Source organism: Capsicum annuum, chromosome 5 (assembly GCF_002878395.1).
Source record: "Capsicum annuum cultivar UCD-10X-F1 chromosome 5, UCD10Xv1.1, whole genome shotgun sequence".
Lineage (NCBI taxonomy): Eukaryota > Viridiplantae > Streptophyta > Magnoliopsida > Solanales > Solanaceae > Capsicum > Capsicum annuum.
The window spans coordinates 167,636,820-167,645,319 of NC_061115.1; the positions used below are offsets into that span (position 1 = coordinate 167,636,820).

The window sequence follows — 8,500 nt, forward strand, 5'->3', positions numbered from 1 at the left end:
TATTTTAGTTTTACTTTTAGATTTATTTGGTGTTTTTTATGCTTGATCTTGGTTTTGTTTTTGCGGGAAACAGGTTTCAAAGTTTATAAGCTGGCAAGGGATTGGGAGTTGGTAGAACCAAACCCAGCAACTTTACCATCAACGTAGGAGAGAAGTAATCAAAATTCCACAAATCCAAGAAGTCCAAGAGAATACTGTTCCTATGGCTGAACAACAAGCAGTTGGTAGGAAGGTTAGGGAAGTGGCAGTCCCACTTCCAACAAACTTGACTTCCCTACTTAAAAGAATGGTAGCTGGAGGGAATTATGAGTTGAAATTCAATATGGTGCAGCTTCTTATTAGCAGTGGATAGTTTGTAGGGCTTTCACACGAGGATCCACAAGTCCACTTGCGGACCTTCATTGATCTTACAGATACATTCACTCCAATCGGGGTGACTCCAGATTATGTGAGGCTGATACTCTTACCCTATTAATTTATTGGGGAAGCTAAAAGGTAGTTTTATGTAGATCTGGCCAGTTCAAACACAACATGGGACGACTTAGCAAAAAGGTTCCTCATTAGATTCTTTCCATCAGGCGAGACTGCGAGACTTCATAGTGAGATTGTGAGCTTCAAATAGAAGCCTAGTGAAAACCTCTATCATGCTTGGGAACGCTTCAAGGCTCTTCCTTAAGATTGTCCACATTACCAATAGTCTAATGAGGTACTTGCTCATACTTTTGTAGAAGCTCCTAATCACAATACAAATATTTTGCTAGATTCAACAAAAGGTGTTCAAGCATTGGAGCAAACTTCTGATGAGCTGTATACATTGCTGAACTATATAGCACAAGGAAATATAGAGTGGCATTCATATTCTAGAAGTTCCACGAAAAGAATTGCGGAAGTATTAGAGGTTGACCAATTCATAGCCTTATCAGCATAGATTTCTGGCTTACAAAATTTTATCAACACAACATTTAGCACCATGAAGTTAGAAGTAGCACAACCTACAGCCACAATCAATGCTATCCAACAAGCCACAGGTTGGTGTGAGGTATGCAGAAATAGTGGTCGTGTAGTAGCCATGTGTGCTTCAAACTCAAAATCTGTGATGTATATAGGCAATGCTCAAAGGCCAAATTATGGTTATACCTACAACATAAAGTGACAAACTCAGCCACCAAATCAATCATGGAATGCCTCACAACCACAGGCCCAATCGAGTCAATCAACTAGCAACATGGAAGAGATGATGAAGCAACTCGTAGCTGGTCAAACATAATTGATTGTGGATCTGAATAGTCAAAGGGTAGAATTACAGAATCAGAAAGTGGCATAGAGAAATTTAGAGTTGCAGGTTGGGCGGATACAACAAGCGTTAAATACTCTTCCTCAAGATGGTCTTATCTCTGATACAAAAAATCCAAAGCAAGTCATAGCAATCACCTTGTAGAATAGTAAAGAGCTTCAAGAAATACCTACCAAGGTAACAAAGGAGGTAGATGTTGAGGTAGTGACCCAATAGGTAAATGACAGAGTTTTTAAAAATTCAAGAAAGCTTGAGTACTTAAAGGAAAAAAATGTTGAACCAGATAAGAAAAAGACACTTCCATTGTCCTTCCCTCAAAAGTACAAAAAAGTGAAGGAGGATGTATTGTTTAAAAAGTTCATTGACATATTCAAAGAGTTGCATATTAATCTACCTTTGCTAGATGTTATGCAGAGTATACCTAAGTATGCAAAGTACTTAAGGGATGTGGTGGTGAAGAAGGTAAAATTGCAAGATGTGGGAGCTATAACACTCACTGAAGAGTGTAGTACGATAATGACATAAAAATCCCTAAGAAATTGAAAGATCAATGGAAGTTTGCTATCCCTATTCAAATTGGAGGGAAAGAAGTTCATGTATTGAGTCACTTAGGGGAAATCATAAATTTAATGCCTCTATCATTGTTTAGAAAATTGGGCTTTGGAGAGCCTAAATGATACAAGTGGTGATGCAGCTAGCAGACGGATCTATAGTATATTCGGATGGAATCATTGAGGTTTTCCTCATAAAAGTTGGTGAATTTTTTATTCCTATTGACTTTTTTGTTCTTGATTTTGTGGCAGACGAACAGGTACCAATTATTTTAGGGCTTTCATTCTTAGCAACTGGAGGGGCTTTAACTGATGTTAGAGAAGGAACACTCAAGATAGGGGTATATGATGAAGAGGTGGTATTTGTTATTTACAAGGCCCCCATTGAAAATCCCTTATATAAAGATTTATGCATGATCAATGTGTTTGAAAGGGATAAATGTAGGGTGCCTAAGCCACTAAAGACCTCTTCTAAATACCTGATTAAGCGAACCAAGATGAAACCACCAATTCCCAACATGTTAAAAGGTAAAAGAGGTTTGATACGAATGAAAAAATAGGTCCTAAAAGAGAGTAAAAGTGTGAAGGAATATGGTTGAGTTGATATGGGTCGTGCTACGACACTAAATTAGGCGCTGCTTGGGAGGCAACCCAAGTTATTAAGGTATGTTTTATTTTCAGTTTTTTAGTTTTTGTTTCACGTAGGTTTTGTTTTTGGTTGAGTCACAAGTTCATGGGAAGTCTGAGTACCATAAACATGAGCTAAGGGTCATGGCAAAAATTAAGTGTGGGGTTTCATGGATCCCATTTATGCAAAAAAAGATGCTACTAGCTAGGCCTAGAGACCTCATGGAGTATTTCTACTTTTTTACTTTTAAATTCACTTTGGGGACAAAGTAGATTTTTAAGTGTGAGGTAGTGGAAAAATTCTCAAATTTTGGCTCAATTTAAAAAAATTAGGTTAGGAATAAGTAATATGTTCTTGTTGGTGCTATTTTTGATTAACTGATACAAGTGTTTTGTTTGGTAAAAGCATGTTGATTTAGTGAATTACTGCTTTTGAAACTCTTAGGCTCATGTTTTTTACTCTTGTACTTTTTGGCTTAATTTTGAATTTATGCTTTTGTTTGATTGAGAGTCTATGATGATCTTATTGAGTTGAGCATGTGTCATATGTATGTAAGGTTTTTTGTATATTACTTGTTGCATGTGATGTCTAGAACTTGCCCGGTGTGTGTGTGAAGCGAAATAAAGAATGTGGGTTTAGGAAATAATTTAAGCATTTCTTTGATAGCCTTAATTCATACTTTCTATTTGCCCTACCCTTTGTGCATTATCCTAGTTAACCCCCATTGAGTCTTTAGCTTAAACCCCCATTGAGTCTTTAGCTTATTTTCTTTGGTAGCTTCATAAATTGCCTAATCCCCTTCTTTGATAGACCATAATTTAATCCAAAAAAGCTCCTAAGTGCTTTAATGAAAAAAAAATTGATCTAGTAAGGAGTTTAAGAAATTGATGAAGAAAAATGTGAAATTTATGCCCCAAGGTAATAGTTATTGGTGTTTATATTTGATGAGTGGTGGATGGTGGCAATATAAATTATGTTAGTAATATTGCCATGATTGTGAAAAAAGAGAAAATTTAATTTTTATGGTAGTAAACTATGCGTCCACCAACTGTTTGTGAAAATGCTTAAAAGAGATAGGGCAAAAATAAAAGGTATAGGTGGATGAAAAAGTGTAATTTGGTTGTTGGATATTGATTTTAAATGTTTAATAAAGTGTATTAAAGTACTTAGAGAGGTTAGTCACTATTCCCAAATAGTTCCAACCCATCCCTTAGCCTACATTACAACCCGAAAAAGTCCTAATTGATCCTAAGCTTTACATTTGATTCTTAGTGGACACTATACTAAGGGAAAGCCTACGGTTCATTGTGTGTAACTTGTGAATTCTTTGTGAGAGTGAGTGTAACTTGATTCCTATACCCATCATGTTATGAATTGCGTAATTTTGAGTGATTATGGGTAACTCTCTTGTTGTGAGGAGCACATGTTTGATGAATGTGGGTGATTTGTATAATGTCCTTGATTGAACGATATGCATGAGTTTTCTATGTGTGTATTCCATTCTTGAGGCTAGGATGTTTTAGAAGTAGGATTCTTGATCTTTAAATTGTGTATAACATGCTTAGTGTTGTAAACTTGCATTTCATGTAGTCATTGTAGTGCTAGCTTGAATTTCTTGCATATGGTAGAAGTATGGAGTCTCTTCAGCTCATGGTGTTTATAGTTAAGAGTTTCTCGAGGACAAACAAAGCTTTGAGTGTAGGGTGGTGATTTTGGGTGTATTTATGCACTTTAGCGTTACTATTTTAGCCTTTTTAGCCTTGTTTTGAGGATGATTCTTATGCTATATGAGTTGATAATGATATAAATGAGCATTTATGTGTCCAAGTATTTGTTTACAATGTTTAATGGTGGTTTCACATGAGTTTTAATTCAATTTGAGCATTTAGAGTTCAACCGAGAAAACTAGTGTAACAAGCTTGAGCTAGTTGTTTTTCTAGTCTATTGTGTTGAGTCCTAATGTGTTTTAATAAGTTACTAAGGTTGTTATTATGTATTTATATGTAAAATAACTTAGTTATAATGTTCAAGGGTCAATTAAATCAAGAAAAGAGTCAAAACAATGAGTTAAAGCTCAATGTGAATTTAGCCTATGCTTAGCTCGTGTTTCTAGTTCATCATTGAGGATATTGTGTTGTTTTGAGCTCTAAATTATTTTTTTTAATTGTATAGTATGCCTTTCAAATGGATTATGATGTTATATGAAGGATATACAAGCTTTAAATCAAGTGAAAACAACTTAAAAGGGCTCAGAAATGATCACGGAAGTACAAGATGCAAGTTGGACATCAATTTGGACCCCTGGAAAGTTTTGAGCGTGTGTCAAGTTTGTGTTTTTATAATTGGCACGTGCTGCATTCCCTTGGATTCAAAAGGGTCCCAAAATGGTGAAACACCACTTTCAGAGCCGTCATAATTGGTATTTGTCCAAAAACAGTATCTCAACGCGATTGCATCCCTTAGCGCTAATGACCAAAATTGGGAGTTAAGTGCCCAGTTGTGCCCAGGATGCCATTTGACACTGTGGCGCGATGCGCCAATGATCAAAATTGGGATAAAAGTGCCGAACTGGAGGAAAAAGATATGGAAACCTAGTCCAAGTGGGGTTATGACTTATATAGTATAAATATAACATCTTAAAACACGTTTTGGGACATCTTTGAACCCCTAGATCACTTGGAAAAACATTGGAGGCTACCAAAACTTCTTGTTAGGTTTTTATTTCTTTAATTTAGCGTTATTTTATGGTTTTAATCATTCATACAATTAATTGGATGTTGATAATGGCTATGAGTGGCTAAAAGAACTCCCTTTCCGGGGTTGAAGCCAAGAACATAATTATTATTGGTATGGATTAAGTTTGTTTTCCTTGATTATCAATATTGGTTGATTGTTTATTATCGTTTTAACTATTTTAAGGATTTTCGACCCATATAATACATTCTTTGTCAACCTTGTGAACTCGGGAGAGAGAATAGGGCGATAGAACATGAGAATAAGCATAGTATGGTTCTTGATTATTTATAAAATAAGAAACTTGTATTTGTATCTAGGACTTGGATGTACTTAGATACCCTGCTTGATTCATATGTAGGATGATATTTGTTGAGAACTTAAGTGAATTATTACATCCCCGCTCAACGATGTAGGTGTAAGGTTCAACTTAGGTAATAGATTAGAGGTTGGGAAACCATAATCGCACAATTTACCCTATGAATCCACAACCAAGATAAGCAAGTTAACGAATGAACTCCAATAGCATAATTTGATTGTTCAGAGTGATTCAACCCTGGGTTTTCTCCTATTGATTGTTAAAGATCTTTACTTTATGCATTATTTAATTTACTTGCAATATACAAGCTCAATTCTTTCTTTTGGTTACTTTCGTATCATGTGAATCTAAATTGTGAACTGAAATCAAATCGTTGCCAAATTTAGTCTCTATGGGATCGATAACTCGGCTTTCTTGAAGGCCACTTTATTACTTGGTAGACCACGTATACTTGTGTGTGCGCTTGGGGGCTGTCAAGTTATAATACGGGAAAATACCAATAGGTCCCTTAACTGAACTGATAGAAAATTAACCACCAGTTGTCACGAGTCAACTTTCAACTCGTAAGGTGAGGTTACGAGTTGGACTGGTAACTCATAATCTTGGCAGTGGCAAATATTGAACTCACACTTAACAACATACGAGTGGTAACATACTACACATTACATTTACATATGACTTGAAACAACCACTTATAACTTAGACAGAGACTTAGGAAAGCTATATTGTTGACCTTATAATTTCTTCTTGATACGCCCAAATTACAACTCTCTTACAAGAATGTAAAAGGTCATTTTCAAATATAAAACCCAACTAGGTTGGGTGCCGAATCCCACAGGAAATACTGTGTTTTGTGAGTGTCGCAGTTGTTATTAGACTATTGATCGAAGGTTTCGAAATAAATGGGGTTTTGAAATGTTAACAGTGTTCTTTCGTATTTATGTCACACAAGAGCACAGCTAATGAGAGTTAATGTAGATGTAATTTCAATAAGGATGAATTAACTAGAGTTGTGCTCACCAAGATGTTCAAACAGTTAGGGTTGTGAACTTATGCTCGAGTTCTAACTTATGTGTTCAATTGCAAAAATTATTGAATTCTAAGAATTACCCACACGTTTCTCAACCTAATGGGCGTTTCACCCTTTACTTCTATTGAACATAAAGGATTCATACATTATTCAATAACACTCTCATGGGGGTTAATCCTACTAAGGCATCAACCCATCAACCCAGAGGGTAAACCTATGGATTTCATGTGAATCACTTCTTTTCCAAACATCCCCTTTCTTGTCAAACAAGTGGTGTTTATGGGCTCACTTTTCAAGTTTGCAACCAAGAGATGTCATTATAATTAACAAAGATTCATGTAATTCAGCAAGATGTTAGAAACCAAAACTAATTCACAACCCCAAAAAGTTATCTACATCAAGGCTCCCATAACCCTAGTTATGGGAGTTTAGCTACTCATCTCCATATCAGAAATCAAAGATATATTGATGTTCATAAATAACTTCACAAGATTACTTACAAAAGTCACAATACTGTTCTTCTCAATCTTCAATGAAAAATATCAAACTAATAATCAAATCTCAATCCCTAGATTCAAATCCCAATGAAAAGTGTGTTTGTGTAGTTCTTACATAAATGCTACACCCAAAACTTGCTCGTTTTATTTGTTGTTGTTTTGGTTTCTGACTCAATAAGACAGGATAGTAGGCCTCCTAGTTTGTTAGTCCATTTAGCCAAAATAATGACCCACCAAAAATTTTTTGTGTTGTTTTTCATTGCAACCATGTTGAGCCTTGTTAATGTTTGTTCTACCAGAATAAATAGTGATTCACTCTCTAGTAAATTTTAGCATTTAGCATTGTCTCTGGTCCGATATTGGACATTCTGCACTTTAATTTAGGCATATTTCCTAAGTTGAGTGTGGCTACTATTGAGTTGTTGGCAACAAAAGAGGTTGATTCAAGTTAAATTGTGAGTAAGCATCTGGCCCTGGTCTAATTAGATTTCTAAATAGATATTGTGCACCTCAACTGATAACATCAACATAAGTTGAGGGTGGCTGATGCTGATTATAAAAAAAAGGAAAGAAAAGATATTACTAGGATGGATGAACAGTAGGAGTCGAAATGACTGAATAAAGTTATAGTCTTGGCGAGTAGCTACCTAGAAGGGTGAAGAGAGTGAAATCCCCTTTTTTTCAAGTCACTTCTCTCTAAAGATATATCCTCACCGAGCCCAAAACCTCAATACTGATCCTAAAAGTCCTGCTTGATCTTTGCAAGTCAGTTATAAGAAAACATTAGATGATAGGGGTAAGCCTATGGGTGTGCACTATGTTTGCAACTTCTGTTCTGAGAACGAGAGTAGTAATTTTGTCCATAGATTGATTATATATAATCAGAGGTGGGCTTTTTTAGCTGTAAGGTCACGACAGTTATCCTTAGACTGTTGATTCCTTTGGGTATTGTATCTGTGGCTATAAATATGTTGAGTGGTAGTTGATGCCCGTTGTAGATCCTTATGTGTTAGAGCACTTAACCGAATGGTCAGTTGAATAATTGTATAACTGTGTTGATATGATTGTTGAGTGCCCGTCATGATGTTCTTCGTACATACACCTTGGTCTTCAGTTGCTTGAGGACAAGGAATTTCCTTAAGTTGAGGGTGTTGATGTTCCGGCTTTTGATGGAATATTTTAGACCATTTTCTTAGGATAATTGTGTGTTTTCAAGCAGCCATTGTTGTATTTAACATGGTATTTTAGTGTTTTCATGATAAGAACTGAGTGTGAAGAATAACTTGGACAATCTGAGCAAAACAAAGGAAAATAAGCAGTGACGGCTTATGCGACGGACCATCGACCTTGCGATGAACCGTCGGCCTAAATCATCTGCCAAAAGTAGAAGTCATAGACTCTGGACATCCTGTGATGGTCTAATCGATAGACCATCGCCTCTGCGATGA

At 35.9% G+C, this 8,500-nt stretch overlaps 1 non-coding gene across 1 annotated transcript; it reads right to left on the reverse strand.

Annotated features, from left to right (window-relative positions):
- Positions 1–589: 589 nt before the first annotated feature.
- LOC124899079 lies at positions 590–700 on the reverse strand. The gene has a single exon (XR_007056217.1). It is a non-coding gene; the product is annotated as a small nucleolar RNA R71 (small nucleolar RNA).
- Between the last annotated feature and the right edge of the window lie 7,800 nt (positions 701–8,500).